The sequence below is a fragment of the Suncus etruscus genome, chromosome 1 (genome assembly GCF_024139225.1).
Source record: "Suncus etruscus isolate mSunEtr1 chromosome 1, mSunEtr1.pri.cur, whole genome shotgun sequence".
NCBI lineage: Eukaryota > Metazoa > Chordata > Mammalia > Eulipotyphla > Soricidae > Suncus > Suncus etruscus.
In genome coordinates, this window is record NC_064848.1 from 51,143,550 (window position 1) to 51,153,068 (window position 9,519).

General features: G+C 34.6%; 1 non-coding gene and 1 pseudogene across 1 annotated transcript; one reads left to right on the forward strand and one right to left on the reverse strand.

Moving 5' to 3' along the window:
- Positions 1-1,600: 1,600 nt before the first annotated feature.
- On the reverse strand, positions 1,601-2,660 carry LOC126004151 (60S ribosomal protein L6-like; annotated as a pseudogene).
- A 5,306-nt stretch (positions 2,661-7,966) lies between these two features.
- LOC126032408 (small nucleolar RNA SNORA51) lies at positions 7,967-8,098 on the forward strand. Its single transcript, XR_007503863.1, has one exon. It is a non-coding gene; the product is annotated as a small nucleolar RNA SNORA51 (small nucleolar RNA).
- Positions 8,099-9,519: the final 1,421 nt, after the last annotated feature.

Below are 9,519 nucleotides of genomic sequence, written 5' to 3' on the forward strand. Positions count from 1 at the left end.
ATAAATATTACTTGATGGACAAGTTTTAAATAGGTTTTTATTTTCTTCTAAGAAATTTTGGGACAAAAGTAAAATTATAAAGAGATGATCGATTTTATGACTTACGCAAAGAAGAGTAATAGATTGAGTTACATGAATGTTATATGAAGCAGTGTAATAAACATCAGTGTATTTTTTCATACATAAGACATTGCAAAGAAATTCTTTGGTTTGTTGTGATAGTTTTATTTTCTTTGAAATGACTTTTCTCCAGCCTATATAACTTGTACATAGAGGATATAGTATGCTAAATTCGCTCATTATACCTAAGTGTAGAGTAAAACCCAGATGAAATATTGTTTGGTTTCACAGTTTCAAGAGGAACAAATCAAATCAACAATAAGAAATTACTCAATCTGTTTAGATATTGTTTTGGTGTATGGTTTTTTAATGTGTCAGATAACCACATTAAGCACTATAAAATCATTTTTTACCACCTGAAAACTAAAATGTATTAGACCAATATGTTGATCTCATCCTTCAGGATCAATTAATGCAGGATAAAAATAATTTCTTCTAAGGATGCCTGTAGGCAGTTTATTCATATAGATCAATTTCTTATCTAGGGCAATTATATGACAATCAGATGACAATCCTAGAAGGTTGTATTTCAAGAAAAAAATTAATGTGAATCTAACACCTTTGTGTAGAAGCTTAAACTATAAAAGAATCGTTAATGTGTCGGATAAAGGGGAGAGGAATTTTTAAGTATTGTAATCAGTAGAAATTTATACACCGTTTTTGATTTGATAAAAGACCAATAACCTGCTATGAAATACAGTCTGAGTAAATGTGCTAATGAGGATTTCTGCATTATATTTATATTTTTGTATCCAAGTGGTAAATAGTGAAACTTTGTTACTTTTCATCTTATCACTTGTAGAGTGCTTGAACAATGAAGGCATTCAGTAAATTCGAATTATTAAATTAACAAAGGAAAAATGAGCGTGGCTTCATTTAGATCATCTAAAGAGCAAAGACCAATGAAGATACTCATTAGGTGATTTTTTAAAATTTGATTGCCAGCTTATTATTTAATTTAAATAACTATGATTATTTTTCTATCCTTCACCCCCATACTTTGAATAATTGCTATGATTTAACTCTGCTAACTATTTAAGTGAAAGAATATTAGAGACAAATTATGGTCAAATTATATTTTAATATCTACATCCAGTGAATCTGAGACTCTATCCTGTTTTCTCTTCCCCAAATTTTTGTCCCAATTTAATTTTATTGTATTCAGGGTTATTTATTTATTATAAAGAATCTGTCAGAACTTCACTAGAAAGTATAAGTAAAAATCTATTCTGTCCACCAAAGGGATTCTTCTTCACTTTGAGATATAAAATTACTCACATTGAGATATAAAATTATTTCTGAAAATATACAGTTAAATAGCAGGGTCCTGACTGATGTTCGAAGTTCCCTGTTTAAAAGAAAACATTGTAGATGTGCTTGTGTATGCAGGAAAAAACACACTCCTAGCCTCCCTTCTCCTAGTAGTATTATAGTTAAGTTTATTCATGGGAAAGTAGTTATGAGCTCCTAGATATTACAATTTTTTTGAGGAAAATGGATTGATGATTTATTGAGGTGCCTCGGAAGAAGCTCAGAACATCAGTTTGTGCGGATAAACTCCATTTGAGAGTGCAACCACAGAGCGTAAGTAGCCCTAAAGTTGAGGAACAGCCTTGATTTTGGGCAGAAGCTGAGAGTCCACAGCCTCTGGTCAACCTTGCGCTGCTCTGTGATCTCATATTTCTCATATTTCTCCTTCTCTGTGTCGAAAATCTCGCCTTCCTGGGTTTTCGCAGCCTCTTCTTTTTGAAGTAAGCATCAGTGAGATGCTTGGGAATTTTCACACCACTGATATCAACGTTGGTGGAGGTAGCGATGACAAATTTCTGGCGTGTTCTACGCAGAGGAACTCGACTGAGGGTCAGAGTTCCTGTCACAAGCAGTAAGCCGCTCTCCAGCTGTTTCAGGAAAACCACCCTCTTGCCCCTGTGGCGTCCAGTAAGGATGATCAAGACAGTTCCAGGAGTGATGCAGACCATTGGAGGGTCTGACTATAGTAAAAACAAAACTTATGAACGAATTCTTATGCACACTGCATATATCTTATTTTGCAATGAAGAAACAAAACAGATACAAATACAATATGTGGCCCGCGGGCCATAGTTTGAGAACCACTGATTGAGTGATGCTGGCCGGCAGTTGCCTCACATGCTGACTGAAGGGCTTTTTGCCGTGGCTCAGCAGCTTCCGCGGCACATCCTCAGTCGGATAGGATAGTATCAAGGCATCTTGCGCAGCTTAACCACAGGGGTACCGCCATTCTTGTCCCCACCGACAGGTTTAGTGACTGTAGCAAGAATCTTTTCCTTCTTTTTCTTCTCAACCTTGTACTTAGCAGCCAAGTATTTCCGCTTGTACATGGCCTTCCTGGAATACATAGCAGACCTGGAATACTGGCACTGGGTTTCGGCTGCATGAGCCTTCCCCTTCTTAGTTTTAAGAGCCTTGCGCTTCTTCTGGATCTTGCCATCTGGGCCACCAGCCTTGGGTACTATATTCTTCTTAGCAGCCGGCTTCTCGACCTGTTTTGCACCTGCCATCTTGCAAGATAGGAAAGAGAGATATTAAAATTTTTAGTCATCAGGTTATTCTGTGTAATTCTTCGCAACACACATCGAAGAGGCTAGGTCAGAAATTGCTCACTTTTGGGGGGGGGTTGTTTTTTGGTTTTTGGGCCACTCCCGGTGACACTCAGGGGTTACTCCTGACTATGCGCTCAGGAATTGCTCCTGGCTTGGGGACCATATGGGTCACAGGGGATAGAACCGCAGTCCTTCTTGGGTGTGCCACATGCAAGGTAAAAGCCCTACCACTGCACTATCGCTAGCCCCCCCCCCCCCAATTGCTCACTTTTGATTTTTGAGGATGACTTCTTTTAATAAACACTTAATTTTTTCAGTAAATATCACCATATTGCAAAAATCATCAAGGTTTATCTTCACAATATCCTAGAGATTATGATTAAGTGCATCTCATACTATGTAGAAAATGAATATTATAAATGGGGTAACTGAGTCTTTGGAATTGAAAGTAGTTCATCACTGGATGTTCCAGTTACTAAATGATGAGCTGACCTTGAATGTAAGAGTATCTGATTTTAGGTCCCTGACCATCAGAATACAAAGATGTATACCACAGATACATCTCTGGAATCATTTGTAAGAATTACACAGTAAAGAAATGATCACATGTGACAGCATTTGATAAGAAATGGCAGTGTCTTCTCATTCCAGTGAGAAATGTCCTTACTCCCTTCTACCAAAGAGCAAAAGGTATACCTTATGTGGTTCTGTGTGCAAGGCAAGCACTTTAATCTACTATTATCTCTCTTGGACAGATTTCTGCTTTTTCAGAAACCCTTGTGCTATTTTGTTTAGGCAGCCTGAGCCCATCAAATTTTAAATAGAAGCTAAACAAGGTGGTATCGTGAGGGAAACACTTTTTCTCCTTTGTGTTCTTAGCAAATGACCGGTATTTTTTTCTCATAATATTGGTTTTACTGATGATAGAATTTTTTGTTGTATATACCTTTTCTGTCATCCTTGGAAGCCTAGATTATTAAATTTACAAACAACTCTAATGTGATGAGGATTATATATGATCATTTTTTTTTTTGCCAATAGCCACTAGAATTTTCCTTCTTATGAAGTCATGGGAATAAATGCAATCAAGGCTGAAAAGAGTCTTCCTCATTACCTGTCTAGACATAGGAATAGAGAATTAAATCTTCAATTTTACTGGAATTATGATTAACAACCACTATATGATTCCCTTAGATGTTGATGACCTCATGTTTTTTGAAATTAAATATGGGGTTTCTCACTAGCTTTGTATTAACAAAAATGAGTGATTTTAAATTTAGTCAGGTTATAACACTGATATTCCTAAGTTGGGAGTTTGCTTGTCTCTTTAATTTTTTTCCCTGCAGAGATCAAAACTAGCCAATCATGAAAAAGAAAATCAAGGTATTTTCTACCTTGTTTTTCAAATTACAACTGAGTCTCATTTTTTTGCATTAAGGGAAATGTAGATGAAAATGAATTATCTTAATTTATAGTAGGGACATCAAGAGGTTTTTCTTTTAAATGCAGGACTTCAATGTTTTCCAAATATAAATTATCAGAAGAGAACTTAGTAGTAGCTTAAATGTACACTGTACAGTAATATAGCAAGTACTTTTCACTGGGAAAATGTAGAATTTTTCTTAAGAATACAGAGGACCTAACTCCTTATGAAACCAATAATTTTGTCATGTAGTACACACCAACATGAATAGATACATAAAAGAAGCAATTTTTCTAATGTTTTATCATTCTTATAATAGGCTAATGAAATCCTTGCATCTAATTCACATAACTATAAATATAAGGCATTGAAGTAGATAACATAGATAAATTTAACATACTTTACAACTTTAACATTTAAAATTCCATTTTGTATCTGAATTTATGACAAAACAGATTTGTTTGAGAAGATGAGACGGAGGGAGGTCATTGGTTCTATTTGTCTGTTAATTTTCTAAAAATAGATTTTCAGACAGGTAGTGGATGTGTCTTAATCTCTAACAACATGTGTTGTACTTTAAGATGAAAGAAGTACTATTCATTGTTGAATTTTTAGAATTACAAGAATTCCGGAAACAGGAAATAAAATAATTGTTAGATAAAATGGGTTAATGGTTTCAGTGTTTTATGTGTATATGTTTATTTATAATCTCTATCTCTAATTCTCTATGTGTTTGTTTACCTGTATTTATTTTTGATCTGTGTTGTGTAAACTGCATATTTTATTAGGATCATGTTCTACTGAAATTAGAGGAACATATTATTACTAGACTGGGCAAGAGGATCAAAAACAGCAATCAAATTTAAAATAATATTTACAGACCTAAGCAATTAAGGCAGATAGACTGAATGGCAACAGGGCCATTTTCTAGACTCAGAAGCACTAGTTTACACTCAGATATGCAGCCTCAAGAAGATATTATTGCCATTTTGCTCTGTGGTCATGCTTTCTTTCCAATCAATGGGTCAAACTGTATTGCATAATAAACATCACAAGACTTCAAAGGTCAAAATAGGAAAGCAACACAGAATCAAACCACACTTAATGAGTGAAGATGATGGTTCTGAAGGTCCAACCTGTACCAGTCAGCTTTATAGATTCTGATAAGGATTTTCAAGAGGAAATGATGAGGGTGTTCAATAAAACTCAATAAAATTATGGAATGGGCAGCCAATAAGACACAAGAGTATCCTATAAGAGTACAAATGAGAACACATCAAACAGAAACTACAATTAAAATATTTGGAGAAATGAAAAACTTTTTAGAAGGCCTTACTAGTAGAATAATAGCTGTTGAGGAGAGAATCACTAAGCTCAAAGATGAGTGGCATAACACTTCCAAACAACAGTAGAAATTGGAAACGTTTTTTTTTTTTTTTAATGAACAGGTAATAAGATAACTTTGAGATGAATTTAAGAGAAAATAGCCTGAGAATCATTAGTTTTCCAGAGGACCAGAAAAACAACCTCTATGAAGAAGCAAGAGTCAAGGATATTTCTGAAAAATTCCTAGAACAGGTGAACACATTAACTCATATCTTGGAAGCTGAAAGAATACCAGCTAAAAGAGATTCAAGTAAAAGTACACCAAGAAACAACCTAATCAGAATGCTGAAAAGTATAAATAAAGATAAAATACTGAAAGTTAGCATGGTTGAAGATGGAAATAACAAACAAAGGATGGTCCTGAATATTTACAGCAGATTTAATAAAGGCAACCTTCTGGATCCAAAAACTGTGATAGAATATAGTGAAAACTATAATTAAACGAAAGCTTCACAAAGAATCGCTTACCCAGACAGAATCTCATTCAGATTTGAAGGAACAAGACTCAGCTTCATGGATAAACAAGAGCTCAAGAACTTTATAGACTCAAAACCAGTTTAAAAGAAGAACTTAAGAGGGTACTTTAAAACAAGAGAAACCTAAAAACACACCAAACATTTACAAAAAAGATGGCATAAAGTTAATTTACAACAATCTCTCTCAATGTACAGACTAAATATAACAAGAGAGTGGCAAAATAGATTGGAAAACTAAATAAAATATTCTTTTTTTTTTCTGGTGTTTGGGCCACACCCGGTGATGCTCAAGGGTTGCTCCTGGGTAAACGCTCAGAAATCGCTCCTGGCATTTGGGACACTGGGAATCAAAACACGGTCTGTCCTAGGCTAGCACGGGGAAGGCAGACACCTTACCCTTTGTGCCATGACTCTGGCCCATGAATAAAGTATTCTTAACTTTGAAATGAACACATTTAAATAATATGAGCAACAACTAACTTCAAGCAATCAACATCAACTCCTTCCAAAAGGTTGGGATGGCCTTTTAATATCTTACAATATATATTTCAAGCTCAAAAAAGAAGATATAGATAGTCATTTCTCAATGATCAAAGGTTATGCACATCATGAAGAAATCACAATCCTAGATATATATGTATCAAATGACAGGCCATTAAAATAGTTAAAAAGCTACTAATAATATTGAAGAAAGGTATCAATAGTGGCACAATACTTGGAGATTTCAATAACATGCATCACTGCTTGATAGATCAACTAGACTAAAACTCAACAAGGAAATGCTGACTTTGAAGGAAAAAATTGAAGAGAGGGGATTAGTAAATATATAGAGAGCTTTTCATCCCCCCAAAGCAGAATACCCATTCTTTTCCTATCTGCATGGAACATTTTCCAAGATAGATCACACAATGAATTACAAAACATACCTCCATAATTTCAAGAAAATAAAAATTATATCAACTATCATCTAAGACCATGATAGAAGTGAATTCTGAACAGAAATGAAGAAATAACTTTAAGGCCTGGAAATTAAATAGTTCACTACTGAATAGCCAGTGAATCAGGGAGGAATAAAATAAGAAATCAAAAGAGTCCTGGAAACAAATGAGAATAAGGATCTGAACTACCAAAATTTGTGGAACACAACAAAAGTGGTATTGAAAGAAAAATTTATAACTCTGCAAGCACTCATCAGGAAGGAAGGACTTACATAAATAACAACCTCAACAGCATAATCATTTGAAAAATGACCAAAAATTACCAAAAAACCAGACAAGAGGAAAGAAACAATAAAACGTAGAGTAGTAATGAAATACTAAAAATAATACAAGAGATCAATGAAAGCAAGAATTACTTTTAAATAAATAAACAAAATAGGTTAACCATTAGACAGACTCACAAAGAGAAAGCATCTTAGTAAATCAAATCAGAAATGAAAGAGATATAGATGCCACAAAAATTCAAAGGATAATCAGGGATTTTTTTTTGAGAATCTTTATGCCACAAAACAAGAAAACCTGGAAGATATGAATAATTCTTGGATTCATAACCTGCCAGAGATGATCCAAGATGATATGGAATACCTGCACAGAAATATCACTATTGAAGAAAGTGATCTGATAATCTAACTAAAATCCAGGGACCAGATGGATTCACTAGTGAATTCTTTCAAACCTTCAAGAAGACCTACTTTAAATTCTTTTGAGTCTCTTCCAGGAAATTGAAGAAACAGAAACACTCCCAACCTGTTTGTAGGAAGCTAAAATTACCTGATACTAAAAGCATACAGACACACCACCAAAAAGTGAATTATAGGTCAATAACCTTGACAAACATCGATGAAACCATCCTCAACAAGTAGTAGCAAATGGAATCCAACAATTCATCAAAAAAAGCATATACCAAGTGTATTGGGATATTGGTCATGGGAATGTTGCACTGGTAAAGGATATATATAAAATAAAAAGAAGAAAAGATAAGGCCTCCCAATTCTTACCACAGGTTGTGTTCTTTATACTTACTGTATAGAAAGAGGAGGTACAGTAAATGCACCTCATATACACCTTAACCCAGCCCCTTTGCCCGGTCTGTATAGTGAATTGGAGACAAAAAAAGAAAGCATACACCATATAGGATTCATCCTAAAGAGTTTTTTTTAACATATATAGGTCAATTAACATAACACATCAAATCAATAAAATTAAAATTAAAATCATGATCTTACTGATTTTTGCAGAGAAAGCACTTGACAAGATCTAGAACCTGTTCATAACAACTCTAAACAAGATGAGAATTGAAGGAACTTTCCTCAGTATAATCAAAGCCACTTAACAAAAGCTCACAGCAAAGTAATTGGAGAAAAATTGAAAGCCTTTCCTCTAATATCTGGCACAAGACAAGGTTGCCTATTCTTGTTACTTCTATTCAATATAGTATTGGAAGTACCTGCCATAGCAATTAAGATAGAAAAATATATCAAGGACATCAAGATAAAAAAAAGGAAGAAATCAAAGTCTCACTATCTGTGGATGGCACACTATATTTAGAAAATCCTAAAGAAGGGTCAGAACAGTGGCACAGCGGTAGGACATTTGTATTGCATGCGGCTAACTTAGAATAGACATCAGCTGGATCCTCCAGTATCCTATATGGTCCTCCAAGACAGGGCTGATTTCTGAGCGCATAGCCAGGAGTAACCCCTGCGCATCACCGGATGGGGCCCAAAAATTAAAATCCAAAAAAGAAAAGAAAAAAAGAAAAAAAAAATCCTAAAGAAGATCCAAAATAGATTCTAAAGCAATATATTTGTATAGTTCAGTGGCAGGCTAAAAAATAAATATGCAAAAATTCGTGGCTTTTTATATAAAAATTATGAAAGAGAAGAATAAGATATTAAAAAATCCCATTTACAATTGTGCCTCAGAAAATCAATTACCTTGGAAAAAACTAAAGATGTGAAAGATGTATGAAAAGAAAACTACAAAGCACTGCTTCAAATAAGAAAACATAAGGAACTGGAAACACCCCCCCAGCTTATTGATTAGGAGGTTTAGCATTATTAAAATGGCAATAGTCCCCAACAATTTTACAGATTTATTGCAATTACTAAAGGAACCCATGACATTCTTTGTTGTTGTTGGGACACAGTTGGAGGTGCTCAGGTATTACGCCTGGCTCAGGGGTCATTCCTGGCAGTGTATGGGGACCAGATGTGATGCCAGGGATATAATTAAACTTGGCCAGTCTCAAGGCACTCACTCTACTTGCTGTGCTATTGTTCTGACCCCACTCATGACATTTTTAATAAAATAGGTCAAACACTACTAGAATAATATGAAACAATAAACTTCTGTGAATAGCTAAAGCAATCCTTCGAAAAAACAAAATGGGAAGCATCACTTTCTCCACTTCAAACTGTACTAGTAGTTGGTAGTAATTAAAACAACATAGTACTGTATTAAAGACAGACCCTGAATGAACTTTTTGAAAAACCCTATAGACATTTCTCAAGATGCTTCAAACTGAGTTTCCA